We start from the raw sequence: 25711 nt of genomic DNA, 5'->3' as shown, positions 1-25711 counted from the left end.
GCAGAATATTGGGACATCACAGATATTGATAGACCCTTGTAGAATGGTTCCAGAGACCTGGCAGTGAAGAAAAGCACGGTAAGTAGTTGGGAGAGGTGTTTGTCATCATGGCAATAAGGTGGCGCAAACCTGTCCAAGCTCCTGTGCACTGGCTAGCCGCACACAGTTGTGACTTCTACAATGTTGGAATGTGCATACACTCGAAGGATTACAATCATTCCGCTGCACAACTGAACGTTCCTGTTAGTAGTGCTGACTGCTGATACACTTGTCTAGCAGTTGGGGTACTCAAAAGTGTGTGCCTACTGGGCTCTTCGCTGCCTAACAGAAGACCATAAAGAGCAATGAGGGACTTTCTCTGCGGAACTGCTTGTGCATTACGAGACTCACTGTGACAACTTTTTTCAAACATTGTCACAGGCGATCAGACGTGGGTTGATCACTTTGACTGGTAAAAAACGGCAATCCATGGAATGGCATCACACCACCTCTCCTCCAGAGATCACCCTCAGCAGGTAAAGTCATGGACTCCGAAGCGGTTATTCTGTTCGATGTCCGCCCTCATCAGCTCTGAAGTCTGTTGTGCTCCCCTCAGGAAAACGAAGAAATGACTTCAGTGTGTTTGTCACCACAAACATGCGAACGAACTCCGCCTTCTCCATGACAGTGCAAGGCCTCACAAAAGTCTGCACATCTGAGAGGAGCTCACAAAACTACACTGGCTTCCCAGGGGGCTAACAACTCATTTATGAGTTAGTGCTTGATTACCACAGGGCCCCAGCCCTAGTAGCACTACTACCCTTCGTGCGCAGCAAGACTATGCTTCCACTATACCTTTACCCCTTTGCCTTTCCATTGGATGCTCTTACCGATGTAGATTCCACTTGGACCTGGTATATGATTTAGGACCCTAGTTTTCCATATCGCTTTTGGTACTTTCTGCAGCTTTCCATTAATAAATACATGGTCCCCATTGTTGAGTTTGATCTGCCATTACTTTTCGAATTTTCTCCCAGTATGGTGTCTGTTCCACCTTTGTACTTTTCCATCTTAGCAACCTCCCTTTCCAATAAGGTAGTATACCCAAAACCAGCACAGTACCCATTCTGCTGTTAGGGCAGTCGTCAAATACCTGCATGGTTGTAGCCCCTGCCCACGCAGGGACTGCACTGTTGGTACCTGAGCTAAAACTTCCTTCTGTATGCCAGGGTGTATGTGCCCATCATGGCTGGGCCACAGGAACTCCGAGCAACAGATTACTGGTCAGGTAGCCATTACTGAGGCCTGATAGCGCCCACGTGGAGAGCTCCCATTCGGAGTGGGTGGCACCATAGTGGATGACTCACGTATGAAGTGGATGAAGCTTTCTGCCGCTGGTGGTCACATGGCCATAGCGATCTATTCAGGAGAAAAGAAATCGTTCAACGCAGATTGATAGGATCCCAAAACGTTCCGTTCCCTGGTTATGTCCTGAGAGGAACATCTGACTGACTGAGAAGCAGAAACATACTCCCCACAATTCCTGCCTTGTATGAGGACAAATGGGGATTCTGTTTTGACCACAAAACCTTTATTCCTCCTAGAGACTGTAGAGGACAAGTTCAGGTATGTTTCAGCTATATCCAAAATAAAGAGTAGGTCACTTTTGATGAAAACAGCAGACCCTGCCTAGTCACAGATGCTGCTTGCTTGTAACAAGCTGGGTAGCATTCCAGTGACTATCACTCCCCATAATAGTCTCAACATGGCTGAAGGCATCTTTTTCCATCATAACTTCCTCTTGCAGTCTAACGATTAGTGAAAGGCAGCTACTGGGGCACACTTGTATCTGACACCAGAATAAGATACGAATATTAGTAAATTAAAATGAAACTAGTACACTATAAACTATGAATGTCTCTGATAGGCTCGATAATGCGGATCACTGACTGTGCATGACTGCAGAGCCGAAGATACTGCTTTGTTGGAGTAAGAGAGCGCTGGGCGCAAAGTTGTAGGTAACTGTGTGTGAGGGAAAGGCGATGTAGTAGGCAGTTTTTGGGGTGTGCTGTGTGAAGCCACCAAGAGTTAGACTAATGTAAGGTATGCAAATATTGTTGAACGTGGAAGCAGAAGTCTTCAGGCAAATAAGGTAAAGATGTTCAATAATTATGATTTCTGTTTTTTGCCAGCGTGTTAGTATAGATGAGTTGGCTGACAATTTGTATTGTTGAGTAACACCAGAATGTACGTAAACTGTTTTGAGAAAAAGACTAGTTAGCCATCTCATTTTTGTAATGCTTTTAAGATTTGTTAACAGGGCTATGTGTAATTTAATGATTTGCCTTTATGTTGGATTAATGAAGTTAGATAATACTTGCTGTTTAAATCTCATTGTTTGTGAATCAGTTGTGAGTAATGTAACTTCGACTGTCAGATGCCAAACTGAAAATATAATTTTGCTAAAAAAAACTGAGTGTTAGTAATTCACCATAATCAGTACCGCCTCCCAGTCCGGGTCATATACTCGTATTTTTTAAAGAAGTTGGATTTTCTTGAGTGTACTCGTTTATCAGCCAAATGAATTTTATGTGCATTTCAAGTATTATGTCCAGCATTGCACAATGCTGAGCCTGTAGCTGGCATATTTTTTATGAGAGACCAGAAAATATTGCGTTCCACCATTGCTGCTCTAGAGGTAAGATAATTTAATTTTTTTTTATGTGCACAGGGACCAAAGTTATGAATTTTGAACAGGGCCAGATGACTCAGTACCTAAGGGGCTGAATGTATTTGGCAGTGACTGTATTTCGTTATTGGTATTGGGAGTTGCATTCCACAATCGATTCGTGTAAAGTTTTGCTAACAATAACACAGAGTAAGAACACCACTTGCAGCTACAACACGCAACACGACAATTCGAGATCTGTATCCATTCCACAGATCAGACTTCATTCAATGTAATCGTAAAGTTTATTACTTAAATCATTTTTAAAGAACGTTACATAAGCTTCACGTCACCTTGGAGTGATGGGGTGTGCACTTTGTCTGTCATGTCCATAGGACCAAAGGACAGTAAGGTTGCTACTGGGATCATCTTGGTCTCAGAGGGCGATTAGCTGCCTGAAAAGGTCAAAGTGATGGTATAGCAATGTGACATGAAACCTCGCACCCCTATGTGGTGTTACAAATGTATCAAATTCTGGCACGTATCTTCACACTGTGATGCCAGACCAGTCTGTAGGGACTGTGGACGAACGCTACAAACGAATGTTCCTTGTGCTCCCTCCACCTCCCTGCCCCCCCCCCCCCCCTCTCCTGACTGTGTCAACTGTGGAGAGTACCATTCTCCCTATTCACCAGATTGCACTGCCTTTTAGAGAGAAAAAATATAAGAACATAAGCCTCTGGACAGAATGACATACCAAGAGGCCAAGAAAAGTACGAGCATCTGCATCCTGCACTCATGACAATGTATGCTACAGCTATGATGATATTGCCCTCTCTTCAAGCGGTACTGTCGCCTATTTGGGCTCCTACAGGGAGCCCTCAGGGACATATAACTATGCCTGCCCACCTGACAGTTGGGGCTCCCTTTCTGTTGCTTCCCCACACCCACTTGGGAGTAATGGTTCTCTGCCCACCTGGGATGCCTATACCCATCCAACAGTCAGAGTTACATCACCCTCGTCTGGCTTCTCACGCCACGAAAGAGTCTCTCAGGACACTCCTCTCCGAGGTTTCTGTTGGTCAGCAATCGGATACCAGGGCTTCACGATCTCAATCAGTTGCTGAAATTAGTTCAGAGAATCCCTCCCAGTCGTTCAAACCCATTAAAGAAAAGAAAGATAAAAAGAAGTCTTCCAAGACGAAGGAATTCCTGGTGGCCCCCACGCCACCAAATCCTACATGCTCTGCTTTTGTGGCCATGCCAGCGATCCTGGTGATCCCTGAGGCTCCAGATAGCACAACATAACGTGTCTGAGATCCTCTCAACTAGTGGCACCAGGTGACCCAAGAACATAGCCCGCCTTCTTGGTCACTTCACTCACTAACAATATACTGACAGCACGATTCTCCAGTGGAATTGTAGTGGTTTTTTCCACTGCCTGGCTAAATTACAGCATCTCGTAAGCTCCTCCTCTGCTTTCTGCATTGCCCTTCAGGAAACTTGGTTTCCAGCAACATGAACCCCTGCCCTTCGTGGCTACTGGAGATATTTGAAGAACCATGCCGATTACGACAGAGTGCCATGTGAAGTTTACACATATGTTCTGAACTCTGTACATAGTGAACTTGTGCCTTTTGATACAACGTTTGAGGCTGTGGCTGTCTGGGTAGGCGCATTTCAGGATTTTACCATCTGAAAGATGGAGTGCCTCAGAACGTATTGCCTTAATTGGTTTCTCAGCTCCCCCCACCTTTCCTAATCTTGGGCGACTACAATGCCCATAAACCTTTTTGCATTATGGGCCATGGTAAAGGCAATGAAAACTTACAGGCAGATCTCGACCTCTGTCTCTTAAATAATGATGCCTCTATTCACTTCAGTATGGCCCATTTGCAACCCTGGTCTTCTCCTGTTCATTCACTGGAGGATCCACAATGACATGTGTTATAGCGACAATTCCAGTCTTCCTGTTCCACCTTCAGCATCACTCCACTGGGCACCTGCCTAGATGGGCTCACCACAATACTGACTGGGATTCTTTCAACTCCACTGTCGTTCTGAGCTCCCTGCTAAATGGAAGTACTGATGAGGCCATCAAGAATGTAATAGTAGCCATTCTATCGGCAGCCGACTTAGCGATCCCCTGTTATTTGGGATCCACTTTGTCAGACGGTAGTACCTTAGTGGGCGTCACAAATCGCCGAGCCCATTTGGGAATGCAGGAGGGCTCTCCAACTCAATAAACGGCATCCATTTATCGAGCACTTCATTACCTTTAAATGGCTCCATGCCCAGGTCTGCCACTTATAAAACGATGGAAGCAAGAATGCTGGGAATGGTACATTTCAACTATTGGATCACGTACAACTCCTTCGCTGGTCTGGGTGAAGATCAGACGCCTTTGTGGACACCAGTCCTCTGCAAGTGTACTTGGTATTTCATTGAACAGTGCTGTTTTCACTGACTCATATGCAATAGTCGCCAATTTGCCTTGCATTATGCTCGGACCTTTGCATTTGAGAACTATCAATCTGCCTTCATGCCTTGAAACAGCGGATGGAGTGATTGCAATTATCTTTCACTACACAGCACCTGGAAACCTATAGTGCTCCATTCACTGAGTGGGGATTCTTCAGTGCCCTAGCCCTTTGCCCTTATACAGCCCAGGGCCAGAGAGCATCCGCAACCAAATGCTCAAACATTTATCAGTGGATTATCAGCGTCATCGCCTTACCATCTTCAACTGTATCTGCAGCAAGGGTGATTGTGTTGACCACAAAATGTTGCTTCATAAGTTGGACCTTATGGAATATGGGGAGTAGCTCGCAACTGGTTCACTTCTTACTTTAACAACAGACAGAAATAGGTCCTTATTCACAGTGTTGAGAACGGCTGTGATGTTTGGTCTGAGTAAGGCATGGTCAAATGGGGGGAGGGGGGATGCCCCAGGGATCAGTGCTGGGGCCACTCCTGTTCCTTATTTATATAAATGATATGCCATCTAGTATTACAGGTAATTCTAAAATATTTCTGTTTGCTGACGACACTAGCTTGGTAGTAAAGGATGCTGTGTGCAACATTGGCTCGGTTTCAAATAGTACAGTTCATGACCTAAGTTAATGACTTGTAGAAAATAAACTAACGCTAAATCACAGTAAGACTCAAGTTTTTACAGTTTCTGACACACAATTCAACAAAACCTAACGTTTTAATTTCACAGAATGGGAATATGATTAGTGAAACTGAAAAGTTCAAATTTCTAGGTGTTCAGATAGATAATAAACTGTCGTGGAAAGCCCACATTCAGGATCTTGTTCAAAAACATAATGTTGTCATTTTTACTATTCGAATGGTATCTGAAGCAAGTGATCGTTTGACACGAAAATTAATCTACTTTGCTTATTTTCATTCGCTTATGTTATATGGTATTATGTTTTAGGGTAGCTTTTCCCATTCTCAAAGGATATTTTTGCCTCAGAAACGGGCAGTTCCGTCGATAAGTGGTCTATGTTCGTGAACCTCTTGTCGACCCCTGTTCACTAGTCTGGGTATTCTGACGTTGGTCTCTCAATATACATATTCTTTACTGTCGTTTCTTATTAACAATATCAGCTTATTCTCAAGAGTTAGCAGCTTTCACTCAGTTAATACTAACCAGAAATCCAGTCTGCATTTGGATCACACTCCCTTAACTCTTTTGCAGAAAGGTGTACAGTATATTGCTGCATCCGTTCTCAATAAGCTACCACAAGAATCCAAAAATCTTAGCAATAATCCACACGCTTTAAAATCGAAACTGAAGAGTTTCCTCATGGGTCACACCTTCTATTCTGTCGAGGAGTTGCTACAAAATTAAGCTGATTCCTGTGTTATATTGTTGATTGCGTTCACTTAAACTAATTGTTTGGATTTTTTGGATTCACAAACATTTTATTTTATCGGTTATTACTTTTATGTTGTAATGTCATTTACTGACACGTTCCATGACCTTGGATATTTTCTCGTCAGTTTGGTTCTAAGGAACTAGACGCGTAAATACATAAAGAAATTAAACAACCTGCTTTCAGAAAAAGTGTTGCATTATCTTTTGCAGAGGCAACAATAGAAGCCATTGAGGAAGTGATAATGATATAATTCAATTTTGCACATGTTTAAAATATCTTTTGCTGTGAGCTTGCTGGCGTGAGGTAACAAACTGAATATTCAAGAAAGTTCAAATCAATCTTAAGAACATATGTTATTAAGGGCTAATTCTGCAAAGTATCTGGTTACCCACGTTTGAGGGTCAAATTCAATGGTAACAACATTGCAAGGAACCACACTGTTACTTGATAAACACCGATATACTTTCGTGAAATTAAGTAAGAGGTATAGATTCTGGTAGCCAATTCTTTCCGTTAACTTACGTATTGACTCTTAGCTAATGTCACATTAGTTTCTATCGTACATCATGTGTAAATACCTAAATGTCCTGTAATTAACTCGAGAGCTACTAATCACGAAATATCTCTCGTTCAACTAACCACCTGTAATTGCCTCGTATAAGAAATGTTTCGGAACAGCCTTAAAGCCCCTTGCTAGACTAATTCTCGATTATATCGAAAATGACTGCCTCTATCCTTCATTGTTTATGCAGCTTCGCTCCAGAGAAATAAATGTCAAGGAACCATTAAAATAATAGTTCCAATACGGAGAGTAAAACTGTTATACAGACAAGCAATCGAAAGGCAGGTACACTCTTAACCTTGTCGAAAACAAGAACATTCCTGATAACGATGGGAAACCGTTCCTCTCTCACTTCTGGTTTCCTATTCCATCATTTCGAATTTCCAAATTACAAAAAATGCTTCTGTATGATGTTTAAAAATGAATTTTATCTGACCGTCTAGTGTTCCGCGGAACATATTGGAGGGATTGAATATGAAATGTATTTTTTTGCAGAAAAGATGACACTGTTTAAATTTGATAAAAGATTTAGAAAAGTCTGACATTAGAATAGCAGAATTTTTGTTATACCTGAGGGTTTGTCACATTAATGTTCAACAAAGTGTTCACAGATGGACACTCGTTGAATATGAGTTGCTGCATGAAGATTTCATTAAATCCCTCTTTGGAGACCATCAGAAAGTTGTCTCCGACGTTAGATGGGAAATGGAAATGCGCGTTTGGCGTCATCGGCCGGGAGGCCCCTTACGGGGCAGGTCCGACCGCCTTGGTGCAGGTCTTATTACATTCGACGCCTTATTGGGCGACCTACGCGATGATGAAGACAACACAACACCCAGTCCCTGAGTGGAGAAAATTCCCGACCCAGCCTCGAATCGAACTCGAGCCCCTTAGGACAGCAGTCCGTCACGCTGACCTTTCAGCTATCGGGGCGGACTCCGACGTTAGATAAAAAACAGAGAATATCTACGCAACACCATAGATGCCTATGAAATCAGAAGTTGCCTCTTACGGCATATGTTTCAATACAAAGCTAATTGTAAAAATAGTGGCAACCCTTTGTTCTGATATGCAGAATATATTCAAGGACGTAACGCTGACTGTTCGCGAGCTGTCGTTTGTTTCTGCAAGAATGGAAGTTAACGTGCAATCACTAGGCACCTTACGACTTGTCTGTAATTGGATCTGGGCAGAAGCGGACTATCGAGTCAGAAGTCTGTAGACAACCATTGGCCCCATTCCAAGTATAGTAGCGACATTACTAACTGCGAATATGACCTCCTTGAGCGCTATAGTAGGGTTCATACTTCTTGTGGAAGAGCCCAAAATCTTTCACAAATAGAAAGAAAAGAGAAAAGTGGTACCTAATGATGACGGCGTGGTCATTGGAGACTGGAAACAAACTCTCATTGTGGAAGGAAACTCGTCATGCCCGTTTCAAAGGGACCATCCCAGTTTTTTACACTATCTGGTCAAAAGTATCGGGACAACTATTAGAGGACATTGAAGTGGAATGTGTGCATTCTTCACCATTATGATTGCTTGAACTCTGATGTGTGGTGTGGACACATTCAGTGAGGTGTATGAATGTATGTAGAGGAAAGGTAGCCCGTTCTTCCTCACGATCCAAAACCAGAGAAGATAGTGATGTAAGACGCTGTGGTCTGGTAGGAAGTTGATACTCAATCTCATCCCAAAGGAGATCCATTGCGTTCAGGTTGGGACTCTGGGCAGGACAGGCCAGTCCATTTGCGGAACGTTACTGTCCCACAAGTCACTGCCAGACAGATGACAGTATTGTTATGTACATAGTTCCACGTAGTCAGCGCATACACAACTTTCCCACTAGAGCGCGCCACACTAAGCACAACAGCGCAGGCGCAGCATTTGTCCGTCTCTGCACTACGAGATGGCGCTGTCTTAGAGACGGACCAAATTCTGCTTCCGCCGATCCGCGTATTAATATGTAACACAGGCAATGAGATTGCTGCTAACGTAGAACCTTTTCTCCTCGTGGATCACACTCGCACAGTGATACCTGAATGCTCGAGGTATTATAACGAGTGTACAGACCCCCGATTAGTCAGTCTGCATTATTCTGCATGAGTCTGCATTAGTCTGTACCAGTCTGCATTTGTCTGTACCAGTCTATAGTCAAGTTTCAGTCTGCACCTAATAAGATTACCATATTCCTGTACATAGCCATGAAGATAAATGAATAGACACTTTGTCAAGTATCAGAGATATGTGAGAATAGGATTAACGTACCAAGACCAAAGGAACTTCAGATTGTCAAATGTAAATAGCATCCAGAATCAAGTTACGTAATGTCTACGCTTTTTAGTATTTTAATAAATGTGTGTGAAAATTAATCAAGTTCTGTTTAAAGTTGGTCACCGTCAATCTGCTACTCTAAGCGTGCAAGTGGCATTTCTATCGTCTGACCTAACGGCAGAAGATACACACGCCACGATAAGACCACAAGACATATTGCTGACACTCGCCTACTTCGTTAGAGTGACAAGTCAAATAATCTGATGGTGTGTGTACCGAAGGTCTTACAGTACGCACACCACAAGTATACATTGTCCTTTGATACAGTCATCGTCTTAAATACGGTCCTCTACTGTATGCAGTACACGATGATGTAATACCTGTTCATCACCTTAGAATTTAGCATTTTCTTAAGCGTAATAGTGGTACCACTATTTTCGCACGAAAAACATCCCCATACCTTAACAACATCTCATCTATACTTCTTTGTTGACACTATACATGATAGCAGGTAACGTCCTCCAGGCAATATTCAATCCCAAACCCTACCTTCGGATTATCACACGGCACAGCGTGATTCGTCATTCCAAATCACCCATTTCCAGTCAGCCACTGTCCAGTGGTGTCGTTCTTTAGACCACCTCAAGCGTCTCTTAGCAGTGACTGCAGAAATGCGTGGCTTATGAGGAGCTGCTCCACCATTGTACCCCATTGTTTTTTAATCCCTACGCACATTCATTGTGTTGCTGGACTGCTGGTAACACTTTGGCATTAAAAAGTGATTCCTTCTGCTGATTTCCTGCGGTTTTTTACAATCGCCCACCTAAATTCTCAGAGGTTCCTTTCTGTCAGTACGTGAAGTCTGTCTGGTCTCGGTTTAGTTGTGGTTGTTCCTTCGCGTTTCCACTTCAAAGTCACATCACATCACGAACAGTCTACATCGGTAGCCTTAGACGGGTTCAAATGTCCCTTACGGATCTGTTAATCAGGTGACATCCACTGACTAGTCCGTGTTCGAAATCACTGACTTCTCCTGACCGACCCATTCCGCTATTACTGCTTCTGTACTGACAGCACAACACTCCCCGTCTTCTCTTATTCTGGAGGGTCAGCCGCTCGTGGCATCTAGTGGTCAATTCTGCATTATACACAGGGTGGTCCATTGATAGTGACCGGGCCAAATATCTCACGAAATAAGCGTCAAATGAAAAAACTACAAAGGACGAAACTTGTCTAGCTTGAAGGGGGAAACCAGATGCCGCTGTGGTTTGCCCGCTAGTTGGCGCTGCCATAGGTCAAACGGGTACCAACTGAGGTTTTTTTTTTAATAGGAACCCCCATTTTTATTACATATTCGTGCAGTACGTAAAGAAACATGAATGTTTTAGTTGGACCACTTTTTTCGCTTTGTGATAGATGGCGCTGTAATAGTCACAAACATATGGCTCACAATTTTAGACGAACAGTTGGTAACAGGTAGGTTTTTTAAATTAAAATACAGAACGTAGGTACGTTTGAACATTTTACTTCGGTTGTTCCAATGTGATACATATACCTTTGTGAACTTATCATTTCTGAGAACGCATGCTGTTACAGCGTGATTACCTGTAAATACCACATTAATGCAATAAATGCTCAAAATGATGTCCGTCAACCTCAATGCATCTGGCAGTACATGTAACGACATTCCTCTCAACAGCGAGTAGTTAGCCATCCGTAATGTTCGCACATGCATTGACAATGCACTGACGCATGTTGTCAGGCGTTGTCGGTGGATCACGATAGCAAATATCCTTAAACTTTCCCCGCAGAAAGAAATCCGGGGACGTCAGATCCGGTGAACGTGCGGGCCATGGAATGGTGCTTCGACGACCAATCCACCTGTCATGAAATATGCTATTCAATACCGCTTCAACCGCACGCGAGCTATGTGCCGGACATCCATCATGTTGGAAGTACATCGCCATTCTGTCACCTTGTAGTAACATCGGTAGAACATTACGTAGGAAATCAGCATACATTTCACTATTTAGATTGCCATCGATAACATGTGGGCCAATTATCCTTCCTCCCATAATGCCGCACCAGACATTAACCCGCCAAGGTCGCTGATGTTCCACTGGTCGCAGCCATCGTGGATTTTCCGTTGCCCAATAGTGCATATTATGCCGGTTTACGTTACCGCTGTTGGTGAATGACGCTTCGTCGCTAAATAGAACGCTTGCAAAAAATCTGTCATCGTCCCGTAATTTCTCTTGTGCGCAGTGGCAGAACTGTACACGACATTGAGAGCCGTCGCGATGCAATTCCTGGTGCATAGAAATATGGTATGGGTGCAATCGATGTTGATATAGCATTCTCAACACCGACGTTTTTAAGATTCGATTCTCGGGCAATTTGTCTGCTACTGATGTGCGAATTAGCCGCGACAGCAGCTAAAACACCTACTTGGGCATCATCATTTGTTGCAGGTCGTGGTTGACGTTTCACATGTGGCTGAACACTTCCTGTTTCCTTAAATAACGTAACTATCCAGCGAACGGCCCGGACACTTGTATGATGTCGTCCAAGATACCGAGCATCATACATAGCACACGCCCGTTGGGCATTTTCATCACAATAGCCGTACATCAACACGATATCGACCTTTTCCGCAATTGGTAAACGGTCCACTTTAACACGGGTAATGTATCACGAAGCAAATACCGTCCGCACTGGCGGAATGTTACCACGTACCTATACGTTTGTGACTATTACAGCGCCATCTATCACAAAGCGAAAAAAGTGGTCCAACTAAAACATCCATATTTCTTTACGTACTACACGAATATGTAATAAAAATGGGGGTTCCCATTTTAAAAAACGCAGTTGATATCCCTTTGGCCTATCGCAGCGCCATCTATTGAGCCAATCATAACGGCATCTGGTTTCCCCCTTCAAGCTAGACGAGTTTCGTTCTTTGTAGTTTTTTCGTTTGATGCTTATTTCGCGACATATTTACCCCGTTCACTATCAATGGACCACCCTGTATTGACGTCCGGACACTTTTGATCACACAGTACGTTAGCTATTATATCCAATTGGTGTTTGCAACATTTGTGCTATCTGAATGGAGCGGGAATTTTAGCGTAAAAATTATACGTGCAGTATATTACACTGATTTTCATATCTGTTCTACTCCTCTGTTATGCCAGTCCTGCCTGGATATCTGCCCCCCCCCCCCCCCCCAAATTCTATCAGTCCCTCCAGATCATTGAGCATCATGCACTCCGCCTCGCCTTCCGTATCCGCCTCCCGTCCTCCATGCGGATCCTCTATGATCTCATTCCTTTCCCCCATCTGCTCCTCTTCCTCGAACATATCCGCATCCTCTACACCTCCCGCCGTCTTGAACCCCCTCACCCCCTGGTTGCTCCTCTTCTCTCCCATCCCCGCCCCCTGCCACGTCTTCACCGTTGTGTCCCCCCTACCCTCCATCTCTACACCCTACATCTCCTTTCCCAAGGTGGCTTCCGTCAACTCCCCCTCCCGGATGATGCCCTCTCTCCCTCCATTTATCCTTCCTATCAACTCTGATCCTCAATCCCCCTCCTTTCCTCTGTCCTTTCCCTGGGCTCCCTCTTCCCCCCCCCCCCTTCCGTCCTGTTTTCTCCCCACTAAACCTCTCCCTACCTCCCTTCTCCCGCCCCAGTCCTTTTGTATTCCCCTCCTCTGCCTACCCCACTCCCTATCGCGTCTGCCCCCCCACCCCTCTTATGGGTCCTCATCCTCCTTCAGCTCTTTTCCCGGCTCCCCCCTTCGCTTTTACTCTCCTTTCCCCCCCTTTTTTGTTTTCCCATCTTCTGTCTAGTTTCCCCCCACCTGCTCTCGACTGTGGTGTCACATTTGCCAACTTTTTAGTGCAGTGTTCCAGTGACTATTCAGTGTTGTTTGTCTTTCTCGTGTTGCGAACAGAAACCATGCTGTCGCTAGGTGTGAATTTTATGTCCTTTGCGAACAGAATCCAGACTGTCGCCGTGTTTTTTTAATTGTCTATTGTTTTCCCTGTCTGCTTCGTATGTATTTTTATTAGCGTCATCATCCCTGTGTTGTTGTTTTAAGTTCCACGATTTCTTTTCGCCTTGTTACTCTCTAAGTCTCCGATTTTATCGCCTGTTTTTTATTATTTGTTCTCTTGATCTTTGTCGCAAAATCTGTCGGCTGAAGAGCGGCATACTAAGCTGCTGCCAGCCCACCCCCTTCGGGGGGAATTGAAATTCAATAAATGAAAAAAAAAAAATCTGTTCTACCACCACTCAGGTTTACACACTGGACAGTCGGTGAAGCTACACCGAGCTAGAGTTAGTTAGTTGTAGGTTAACTTCTAGCCGCTTTAATTACAAATTACGTGTAAATGGTCACTTATGAAGGTTTAATATTAGTCATTTTTTCAACGGTTCCTCCTTAATGCGGCACGGTGAGCTGTCGCTGGTATATTTCATTCTTAAGTTGAAGAGCAGACTCTCTTTGCATCTAGCTGTTACTCTGTCGACTACAATGATTTACATTAGGTACACGCTAACTTACTTTCCTACTCCGTACATGTCCGACTCAATTTAAAAGCACATTGATGGCGGGCGGATAAATCTGCCTGCTACAAAAAGAGATTTATGTCTATGAATTCTTGATCTAGGACTGAGGAAGAAGTTCCGCTTGCCGCAACGTCATCGCCGAGAAAGTCCGCCTTGGATCTATGGGAGTTAGTGCGGCTGCGCGCGATGGATGACGACTTGCGGTCAATAGAAGTGACTACGAAATCGTGACCAACTGCCTTCCAGGCAATTACATGTGATGAAATCTGCTTAACACTTTCTAGAATAAGGCACGGCTTCCTTCTCAGACTTAAAGACCCGCCAGTTTGCAAGTCCTGTGGTTTTATAACTATAGTTTGCCACAGTTTAACTAAATGCACTAGTGTCTTGTATATCGTAAGAAGCGGGCAGAACGATTAGCAACCAACCCTCTATTTTAAATGATGGTTAGATACAGTAGCACGAGTTAAGATTTTGTATTGTTTGACTTTCTACCTCAACTGTTAGGCGGCAGATATTAGTTTCGCGGAGGATGGTTGGATTACACGGTTATTAAGTATATGATCAGCCATCCACAATTTCCGGATTCGCTGTTTCGTGTCTTAAACTTTCTGGTAGTCGTATTTCAATCGCACGAGGGACAGTCCATATTGATTTACACTTTACTTTTTCCCTATCATTCATGATGCGCCATTTGATCATCATTACAGTTATGTATTATTTTGGTACAACTGTAAGTGGCAGGACAATCACTAGAAGTGTAATCCCTGTAGAGTGCAGCCCATTTTCCCAACTGCTGTCATTACGTGAGCAGACAACATGGTGCAGGGAGTGGCAACTGACCCTTAACATAGACAAATGTAATGTATTACGAATACATAGAAAGAAGGATCCTTTATTGTATGATTATATGATAGCGGAACAAACACTGGTAACACTTACTTCTGTAAAATGTCTGGGAGTATGCGTGCGGAACGATTTGAAGTGGAATGATCATATAAAATTAATTGTTGGTAAGGCGGGTGCCAGGCTGACATTCATTGGGAGAGTCCTTAGAAAATGTAGTCCATCAACAAAGGAGGTGGCTTACTAAACACTCGTTCGACCTATACTTGAGTACTGCTCATCAGTGTGGGATCCGTACCAGGTCAGGTGGACAGAGGAGATTGAGAAGATCCAAAGAAGAGCGGCGCGTTTCGTCACAGAGCTATTTGGTAAGCGTGACAGCGTCACGGAGATGTTTAGCAAACTCAAGAGGCAGACTCTGCAAGAGAGGCGTTCTGCATCGCGGTGTAGCTTGCTCGCCAGGTTTCGAGAGGGTGCATTTCTGGATGAGGTATCGAGTATATTGCTTTCCCCTACTTATACCTCCCGAGCAGATCACGAATGTAAAATTAGAGAGATTCGAGCGTGCACGGAGGCTTTCCGGCAGTCGTTCTTGCCGCGAACCATACGCGACTGGAACAGGAAAGGGAGGTAATGACATCGGCATGTTAAGCGCCCTCCGCCACACACCGTTGGGTGGCTTGCGGAGTATAGATGTAGATATAGAGTGTGATCGTCAAAAACAGCGCTGGATGACGTGGTTTCTCTGGAAAGAGGGCGCAGACACTGTGCATATTCGCAGGCAATTAGTGTCAGTGTATGGCGAGTAGTCACTGCCACGTAAATTACTCTTGCAACAAGACAGCACTCGACCCCATACGAGTCGGCAAATGGCGGCTGTCATCGCTGAAATTAGATTTCAGGTAGTTCCGCACCCAGCGTATTTTCCTGACTTGCCCCCTTCTCATTGTCACCTACTTGGAGCTATAAAGAAACCTATTTAAGGACATCTTTCAGCAGGCTTCCAGGAATTCCGAGTAGCTGTCCCCACAATGGGTGCGACGGACTCTAGAAAAATGGTTCAAAGAAGATCTACAGAAGTTAAAGGAGCGAAGTCAGGAGAACACGGTGGGTGTAGCAGTACCTACAACCTGTTTCAGCGATGGCAGCCATCGTTTTGCGAGTCGTATGGGGACGACTGCTGTCGTGTTGTAAGAGCGCATTTCGTGACGGTGTATGCTCTGCACATAATGCCATCAGGCAGCTGTGAATATCCACGATGTTTACACCCTCCTTCCACAGAAACCACGTCGCCCAGCGCTCTCTTTGATGATCATACTCCATGTTATCCGCTCACATAATGACAGCAGTTGGGAAAATGGGCTGTACTCTGCAGGTATTACACTTATAGTTACAGTCGTGACACCTTCGGTTAGACCAAAGTTCTGTATACTTGCAAACTGTGATGATGAGATAAATGGCGCACCATGAATGATGGCAGACAACGAAGTGTAAATCTACATGGAACACTCCTCTTACCTTTTAAGAAAAAGACTTTGTTAACTGTTTTCGGTTTTATATACTTGAGAGTGACTATGCGTACTAATGTAAGAAAGTGTGGGAGAGTGTAAATACGACCTTATGTAGGTTTTGACATATCTACATTTTACATATTTCAACCACATTCATCTCATCATTTGTAAGAGCGCTGATAAAAATATTGTTGAGCACCGGAAACAAACAATTCAAAGTGCGTCTGGAGCACTATGTGGAAGAAAAACCTAGCGCAGATGTGTAAAAGTGTAGAATATATTGAAAGCGTTTCAAACGTGGCAGAATAGATGAATGTCAAAATAGGGGTTCAATTTTTACAAAAAAAAAAAAAAAAAAAAAGACTCTGAGCACTATGCGAATTAACTTCTGAGGTCATCAGTCGCCCAGAACTTAGAACTAATTAAACCTAACTAACCTAAGGACCTAAGGACATCACACACATCCATGCCCGAGGCAGGATTCGAGCCTGCGACCGTAGCGGTCGCTCGGCTCCAGACTGTAGCGCCTAGAACCAAGCGACCACCTAGGGCGGCTCAATTTTTACAGCTCCCATCCGATTGTTGTTAGAGGAACAGACTGTACAAGGTGCTAATTACGTCCTGACGCAACTTTTGTGGCACTGATTTCTGGATATTACAACAGTGCTCTTCAAAGATTCCGACGGAGATTATTCCAGCATATTTCTTTACTGATCATTGTTCACCGTAAGTGGTTACTGTCATTGTATTGTTCATTGCTGTTCTCGATACTCCAATTTACGGATGGTCTTCGACGAACTTGCCCCGAATAATCGAACAAGAACGTGACCTCTCGCTAAAGGTCAGAGATCATGGGCGTTGGCTGCAGGTCGCATCCAGGGCTCGCTCTCCGGGGGTGCGCGATCGATAACATGGACGCGTTCGTAGTGGGCGTCGCACGTCACCACTGTGGCTGCTTTCCTGCCGAAGGCATTGCTGCAGCTGCCATAGGTACCGCGGAACAGTTTTGATTTATAGATGTGATGTAACTTTTAAATTTATGTTCTCTCTTTTACACGATACTGTGTTATCTACTTTGCCAGGTTAGGAGCTTCCCATTATTACTCTTTACACGTTTTATGTGGATTTTAAGTAGGAGTGTAATTCCACACAACGTATGTTGGTTCGTGTTTTATTCTGAGACTCCCATTTTACCTTAAGAAGTAATTATAGGTTTGTTATAAATACACTACTGGCCATTAAAATTGCTACACCAAGAAGAAATGCAGATGAAAAACGGGTATTCATTGGACAAATATACTATACTATAACTGACATGTCATTACATTTTCACGCAATTTGGGTGGATAGATCCTGAGAAATCAGTACCCAGAACAAGCACCTCTGGCCGTAATAACGGTCTTGATACGCCTGGGCATTGAGTCAAACAGAGCTTGGATGGCATGTACAGGTACAGCTGCCCATGCAGCTTCAACACGATACCACAGTTCATCAACAGTAGTGACTGGCGTTTTGTGACAAGCCAGTTGCTCGGCCACCATTGACCAGACCTTTTCCATTGGTGAGAGATCTCGAGAAAGTGCTGGCCAGGGCAGCAGTCGATCATTTTCTGTATCTAGAACGGCCCGTACAGGACCTGCAACATGCGCTCGTGCATTATCCTGCTGAAATGTAGGGTATCGCAGGGATCGAATGAAGGGTAGAGCCACGGGTCGTAACACATCTGAAATGTAACGTGCACTGTTCAAAGTGCCGTCAATGCGAACAAGAGGTGACCGAGACGTGTAACCAATGGCACCCCTTACCATCACGCCGGGTGATACGCCAGTATGGCGATGACGAATACAAGCTTCGCATGTGCGTTCACCGTGATGTCGCCAAACACGGATGCGACCATCACGATGCTGTAAACAGAACTTGGATTCATCCGAAAAAATGACGTTTTGCCATTCGTGCACCCAGGTTCGTCGTTCAGTACACCATCGCAGGCGCTCCTGTCTGTGATGCAGCGTCAAGGGTAACCGCAGCCATGGTCTCCGAGCTGATAGTCCATACTGCTGCAAACATCATCGAACTGTTTGCGCCCGCATCTCGTGGTCGTGCGGTAGCGTTCTCGCTTCCCACGCCCGGGTTCCCGGGTTCGATTCCCGGCGGGGTCAGGGATTTTCTCTGCCTCGTGATGGCTGGGTGTTGTGTGATGTCCTTAGGTTAGTTAGGTTTAAGTAGTTCTAAGGTCTAGGGGACTGATGACCATAGATGTTAAGTCCCATAGTGCTCAGAGCCATTTGAACTGTTTGCGCAGATGGTTGTTGCCTTGCAAACGTCCCCATTTGTTGACTCAGCGATCGAGACGTGGTTGCACGATCCGTTACAGCCATGCGAATAAGATGCCTGTCATCTCGACTGCTAGTGATACGAGGCCGTTGGGATCCAGCACGGCTTTCCATATTACCCGCCTGAACCCACCGATTCCATATTCTGCTAACAGTCAAAAATGGTTCAAATGGCTCTGAGCACTATGGTCATCAGTCCCCGAGAACTTAGAACTACTTAAACCTAACTAACCTATGGACATCACACAACACCCAGCCATCACGAGGCAGAGAAAATCCCTGACTCCGCCGGGAATCGAACCCGGGAACCCGGGCGTGGGAAGCGAGAACGCTACCGCACGACAACGAGCTGCGGGCTGCTAACAGTCATTGGATGTCGACCAACACGAGCACCAATGTCGCGATACGATAAACCGCAATCGCGATAGGCTACAATCCGACCTTTATGAAAGTCGGAAACGTGATGGTACGCATTTCTCCTCTTTATACGAGGCATCACAACAACGTTTCGCCAGACAACGCAGGTTAACTGCTTTTTGTGTATGAGAAATCGATTGGAAACTTTCCTCACGTCAGCACGTTGCAGTTGTCGCCACGGGCGCCAACCTTGTGTGAATGTTCTGAAAAGCTAATCATTTGCATATCACAGCATCTTCTTCCTGTCGGTTAAATTTCGCGTCTGTAGCACGTCATCTTCATGGTGTAGCAATTTTAATGGCCAGTAGTGTAACTCATCTGCTACCAGTCACGATTTTCTTTATTTTATTTTCCGCACGACGCGTTTCGGGAAATGATTCCCATTTTCAAGTGCGTTTTTTGTGTTTGTTATGTCATTCATATGTGACGTTGTTGATGTGTGAGATTCTGCTTAATTTTGTTGACTTTACTGCAATATATAAGAAAACGCGCGATTTTTTTATTGGTTGTCGATCTTTTTGTGAAGTTAGTGGCGAAATTTAGAAGAATTTCTACTTACAGTTTCCTTATGGTCATTTGTGCAGAGTCTCACACACACTAAACATCTCATACAACTTTTTGTACGTTTTTAAACACCGAAAACATTTTTCATAAACAAAACAGTGACACAGATGTTCTTACAAATAGTCAACAGAGATGACATTATAGGTCTTCCACAGAGTATATGTTTTTGTACAGAGGTTATTAGCCTTAACAATTTGGATCATAATTTACTTACGTCAATTGTACAATTGAGCTTATTTCTATGTGTTACTATTTTTATTTAAGTATACTATATAGATATAATAAGTAAATTATGATCCAAATTGTTAAGGTAAATAACCTCTGTACCGAAACATATAATACTCTGTGGAAGACCTATAATGTCACCTCTGTTGACTACTTGTAAGAACATCTGTGTCACTGTTTTGTTTATGAAAAATGTTTTCGATGTTTAAAAGTGTACAACACGTTGTATTAGTGTGTAGTGTGTGTGTGAGACTGCACAAATGGGCCATAAGGTTTATGTAAGTAGAAATTCTTCTAAATTTCGCTACTAACCTCACAAAAAGATCGACAGCCAACTAAAAATCGTGTGTTTCCTACATATTGCCGTAAAGTCAACAAAATGAAGCAGAATCTCACACATCGACAACGTCGCATAGGAATGACATAACACACAGTAAAACGCACTTGAAAATGGGAATCATTTCCCGAAACGCGTCGTGCGAAAAATAAAATAAAGAAAATCGTGACTGGTAGCAGATGAGGTATTTATAAACAAACCTATTGTTTCCGCAGTCGCAGGCTTTCAGAAATATTTAAAATGGATCAAATCAGACATACGAAGTAATTTTGATTAATGACTACGCATACTGAAGTTTAACTATTAAATTTACGGTACTGTTTACTTTTGTACCCTAGCTGCAGTGCCTCTGCTGGCCTCATTACTTGTATAAATACTGGACACATCCCGGCCATCGCCAGCTCTTATTATGTACCTACGTGTATAGATTTTGACGTTGATACATACATTGGAATATTTTATGGTATGTATGGCTGGTATGCGTGGCTGTTAATCACCACACCACTGTTTTTGTGTACTTGTAACAGATCTGTGGATGGCAGTAGCTGAAACTAATAACTGTAAAAAAAAAAAAAAAAAAAAAAAAGATAAATAAAAAATTAAAAAAATAAAAAAATGTGTGAGCAAGACGGACCTTTACAAAAATAAAGTTTGAAGAAATGGTTAGTGTACTGTGTCTGGTGAGTGTTCTATGCCATTTTACAAATTTCCATCACATTCGTCTTATAACAAATTACGAGGGAGTTGATAAAAATATTTTTGAGCGTCCTTAACAAACAAATGTCAACAACGACAACAAAAGCTTCTGAAACTGTGCATCTGGATCACTGTGTGGAAGAACAACCTAGTGCACGGAGAAAGGCATAGAAGAAACTGAAAGCCTTCATTGTATATAGGGCGACTGGTTACTCTTGAGGATGTATACTGTGAAGAGACACTGACCAGCTCAACACCGAATGACGACAGAGTACAATGCTGGTGTTCGCATAAGTTCTTCGGAGCACACCATCCAGATCACGGTATTGAACGTGGAGTTCCGCAGCAGGTGACCACTACGTTTTACCATGTTGCCCCAGTGACATCGTCCATTACCATTGTAGTGGAGTCGATATCATAACATTGGACGGTGGATCAACGTAAATGTGTTTCCTGGATGGATGAATCACTTTCCTTGTTACACCAGGCCTCTGGTCGTGTCCGGAGGCGAACGGACGCAGACCAGTCATCATCGTCATCTGCTTCCAAGGATCAGGTGTTGTAATCACCTGTTCCGGTCCCTATCATCCACCCATCCATCCATCCATCTATCCCTTATGAGTCCTACCAAAAAAATGTTCAAATGTGTGTGAAATCTTATGGGACGTAACTGCCAAGGTCATCAGTCCCCAAGCTTACACACTGCTTAACCTAAATTATCCTAAGGACAAACACACACACCCATGCCAGAGGGAGAACCCTAACCTCCGCCGGGACCAGCCGGACACTCCATGACTGCAGCGCCTTAGGCCTATCTAGTTTTCTTCTTCCAGTCCAGCGATAATTCATTATCTGTTTTTGCAGTCTACTTTCTCAATATATTTTGGATGAATGGCAGCATTGGTCGTAAAGACCGAAATCCTCTATTTTACAGATCGATTTCGGTCACTGTGTGATCATCTTCAGTGTAAACTATTCGAACTTCGTAGGCCCATGTCATAACGACACAACATTTTCTATGATGTGTAACATGGATTGTGATGATTACCTCCAACAAATATCTTTACTTCTACTGCATACAACAATTTTGAAATCACAGAAGAACCTATCTTGTGACTTTAGCAGTTCCCGATCCATGTTGGATCATACCATCATAAGCAATTCTAGGCCTTCTAATAACAAATTAAGTCAATACTACTGAACATTTTACGGGATCCTCATTTGTTCATCAAATTGTGTTGAGACTTGGTTTAATTAATACTCAATTACAAGATAAAACATTTGCTGAATACTTATTTGAATCAGAAGCAAATGATAATTAATCGAAACCCTCAACTGCCAACTGGTGTTGTTGATATGCGTCAATGGGGACAGCTGAAAATATGTGCCCCTACCGGGACTCGAACCCGAGATCTCCTGTTTACATGGCAGATGCTCTATCCCTCTGAGCCACCGAGGGCACAGAGAATAGCGCGAGTGCAGGGACTTTTCCCTTGACGATTCCAGTGAGATCCACATTCCCAACTGTCCACAACCTACATTCGTACTGTTTCTAAGGATATTTGCCCATTCAGTCATTACTCGCGCCAACTAAGGGGCCTCTTATGGGAATCGCCAACTTAGTTGGTGCGAGTAATGAGTGAATGGGCAAATATCCTTTAGAAACATTACGAATGTAGGTTGTGGACAGTTGCGAATGTGGGTCTCACGGGAAGCATGCAAGGGGTCAGTCCCTGCAGTCGCGCTACGCTCTTTGCCCTCGGTGGCTCAGATGGATAGAGCGTCTGCCGTGTAAGCAGGAAATCCCGGGTTCGAGTCCCGGTCGGGGCACACATTTTCTGCTGTCCCCATTGAGGTATATCAACAACACCGGTTGGCAGCTGAGGGTTTCGATTAATCATCATATATTCCTAGAGAAAGTATGCATGGTCATCACTGGTATCTGTTCTTTCGGAAACATTTACTATCTTCATATGAATGAGAAGCGTCAGTATTCTGTTAAATACATATTAAAGGACCGAGTGAGATGCCATCAGTCACGAGTATGGTAATCTGTCGTTCATAGTACGAAATCTTTCAATTTTTAATGAACTTTTTACTGAAATGAATCTTGTTGGAGACTTAAAATTGTGCACTTACCAGAAAACATACTGTGATTTCAAATTATCATTACCATTGTACTGCTAAGCTCTTTGCATAATCCTCATGGGCTACCTCAATGTTTCAAACGCGCCACTACTCATCTGCTGCTTATACTTTCCCTATCGAGGTTGTGGGTCTTGCAGTCATGTTATCAGCATAATGTTCTGCAAGGTGAAGTTTTTGTTTTGTGCATATAGAAGTCTTGTTGGTAAAAAACCATAAGAGAAGTATATGGTAGACCTGATTTAGGATTTAGCCTTGATCAGTCGCACTAATTTAATGTTATGAAGAGTCACTTCAGGACACTTATTCGGGAAGCAGTCCTTTAGGATGTAATCGAGCCACGTTCCACTATCGCCTAGAGACATGTTGAGATTAAACAGATGAAAGAAGGGTGCTTGGATCACTCAGCTAGTGGTGCACTCTATGATAAATGTTCTCACACACATTACTTCCTGATTAAGTAGATCAGAATTACTGATTAGTCTTTTATTACTGTCTGTTCTTGATGTAGCGTTAACTGCAGGCTCATGTACAATACAAATTAATTGGTGATCTATATAAACTAAAAAAAATGAATGAGAAAAAGAGTAAAAGAGTGACTGCACTGGAATGTTGCAATCAACGTTCTGTGAAGCTGTATAGTGTATACAATACAATAATAGCGAGTTATTGGACAAGTACTCCTGCACTGCTGTCTTCTGAATGCCTCGGAGAAAGGCTTACCATTGATTCCTTGCTATTTATACGCGGTATACAAGGTGTGTAACTGTATAGTTTGGCTGATTGTAATGACTGCTTCTGCAGCTCAAATGTGTTTACGTTTTTTCGCATCACAGATAAACGATGCAACTAGAGTGGAATCCAATGCTGAACATCTCATTTCGAAAAGAACAAAGGATATTTCTGAGTTTAACTAATACGTCCAGGATATGTATCGCATTAGATTCTGTCCTCACTCCACGAGAGGAGGGGAGAGGTTTAGGATTTAAACGTGGCCACAAGCGCGTTCCCTGATGATTGCAACTCATCTCATCCCTATCTTATCAGCAATATTATAAAGACAAAAGTGACACAAACTGCAAAGTAACTGCACATCTTAGTTATTAGCACATTTTTCATGCTTTTTGACTTTCCTGTAGGTAAAAAATGTCGTACATTTTGTCATCTTATATACTATTTCTCAATTCAATATACCTTTTTCTCAACGCGTAGTAGTCGTTCAGGGATTAATGGGATATCGTTAGAAAGGTTTTTTAACCGGCTTTTGACACTGAATACCGATTTTGCGCTAAAGCTTGCTTTCTTTGGAGAATGTTAACATAAAAGAGACTTTTAAGAATCATAGGCGAAAAGGCGTCATGGATTCCAGCTTCTTATCTATATTTTACGAAGCTAATTTACTGATCGCGAAAGAACGATTCCCTTTTCATATTGTCTTATTACAAATACCATTTTATTTGTTTTAAAGTAGTTATTAACTGGATAATTTGCATGCAGCATTGTCATAGATAATATGTGTGACCACTGCAGAAGTCGATTATCTCTGCCCGTCGTTCAAGTTGACTTTTCTAAACGAATATACTTCCCGAAGCGACAAACGTATTTGTTTGTATCGCCTTGAATTGTGATTTACCTATTGCTACTACGGCCTAACGTGCTTACTGTACCTGAATTTTATTCAAGATTATGTGCACGGAAATGAGTATATAAGGATGTATAAAAAATTCGTGATTATTATTTCACATCTTTAATTGATTTTTAAAGATGTTTTCTCTTCATTCCCACAACTACCGTTATCCCAACGGCTACACTTATTCCAAATACTGTCATTATTTACAACTACGAAAGTGTGAAAGTTTTACCTGATACTTTAATAATTTATTCGCAATTGAACTGTGCACTACTGCAAACACCACCTTCCATTTTGCACCACAAAGAGGGTGATTACAAAGTATAGGCCACAAAAAATGTAACACCAGGAAGGTTGACAAATGACGGAATTTTACTTAATGTGCATATACAGTGTAGTGGGAAGAATACGTGATTAAATCGCTAGGTGATTTTGGGGTGCATAGGGTGCGAAATTTAGTACACAGAGCAGCGACTTCTGACAGCAACGAAGACTGTATTCTGAATCGAGCTTTGATGACAGATATCGGTACGTCATCCACATTGCCTGAACTCTATGCTGTAGTTCATCGATCATAGCGATTGGAGAATAATAGTGTGCAGTTTCTCGACAATCCAGGAGCAGGTCTTTTCGGTTGAGGCCAGATATGGACAACGTACTGTCCGCGGCCACAATCGAATACCCTCAGCCACAACAAAGGCGGCATTTGGTCTTACATTGTTGTTGTGGACTTCAGTCCAGAGACTGGTTTGATGCAGCTCTCCATGCTACTCTATCCTGTGCGAACTTCTTCATCCCCCAGTACCTACTACATCCTACATCCGTATGAATCTGCTTAGTGTATTCATCTCTTGGTCTCCCTCTACGATTTTTACCCTCCATGCTGCCCTCCAATACTAAATTGGTGACCCCTTGATACCTCAGAATATGTCATACCAACCGATCCCTTCTTCTAGTCAAGTTGTGCCTCAAATTTCTCTCTCCCCAATTCTATTCAATACTTCCTCATTAATTATGTGATCTACCCATCTGATCTTCAGCATTCTTCTGTGGCACCACATTTCGA

General features: G+C 43.2%; 1 protein-coding gene and 1 non-coding gene across 2 annotated transcripts in view; one reads left to right on the top strand and one right to left on the bottom strand.

The window, feature by feature from the left end:
- Positions 1-25711, bottom strand: part of LOC126456642 (protein artichoke) — a 368100-nt gene that overhangs the window by 142612 nt on the left and 199777 nt on the right. The gene's annotated exons all lie outside the window — the stretch shown is intronic.
- Positions 22626-22700, top strand: Trnat-ugu (transfer RNA threonine (anticodon UGU)). The gene has a single exon. It is a non-coding gene; the product is annotated as a tRNA-Thr (tRNA).

The sequence above is a fragment of the Schistocerca serialis genome, chromosome 2 (genome assembly GCF_023864345.2).
Source record: "Schistocerca serialis cubense isolate TAMUIC-IGC-003099 chromosome 2, iqSchSeri2.2, whole genome shotgun sequence".
Taxonomy (NCBI): Eukaryota; Metazoa; Arthropoda; class Insecta; order Orthoptera; family Acrididae; genus Schistocerca; species Schistocerca serialis.
The sequence above is the reverse complement of the archived record's forward strand: the minus strand, read 5'-3'. Positions and strand labels throughout refer to the sequence as shown.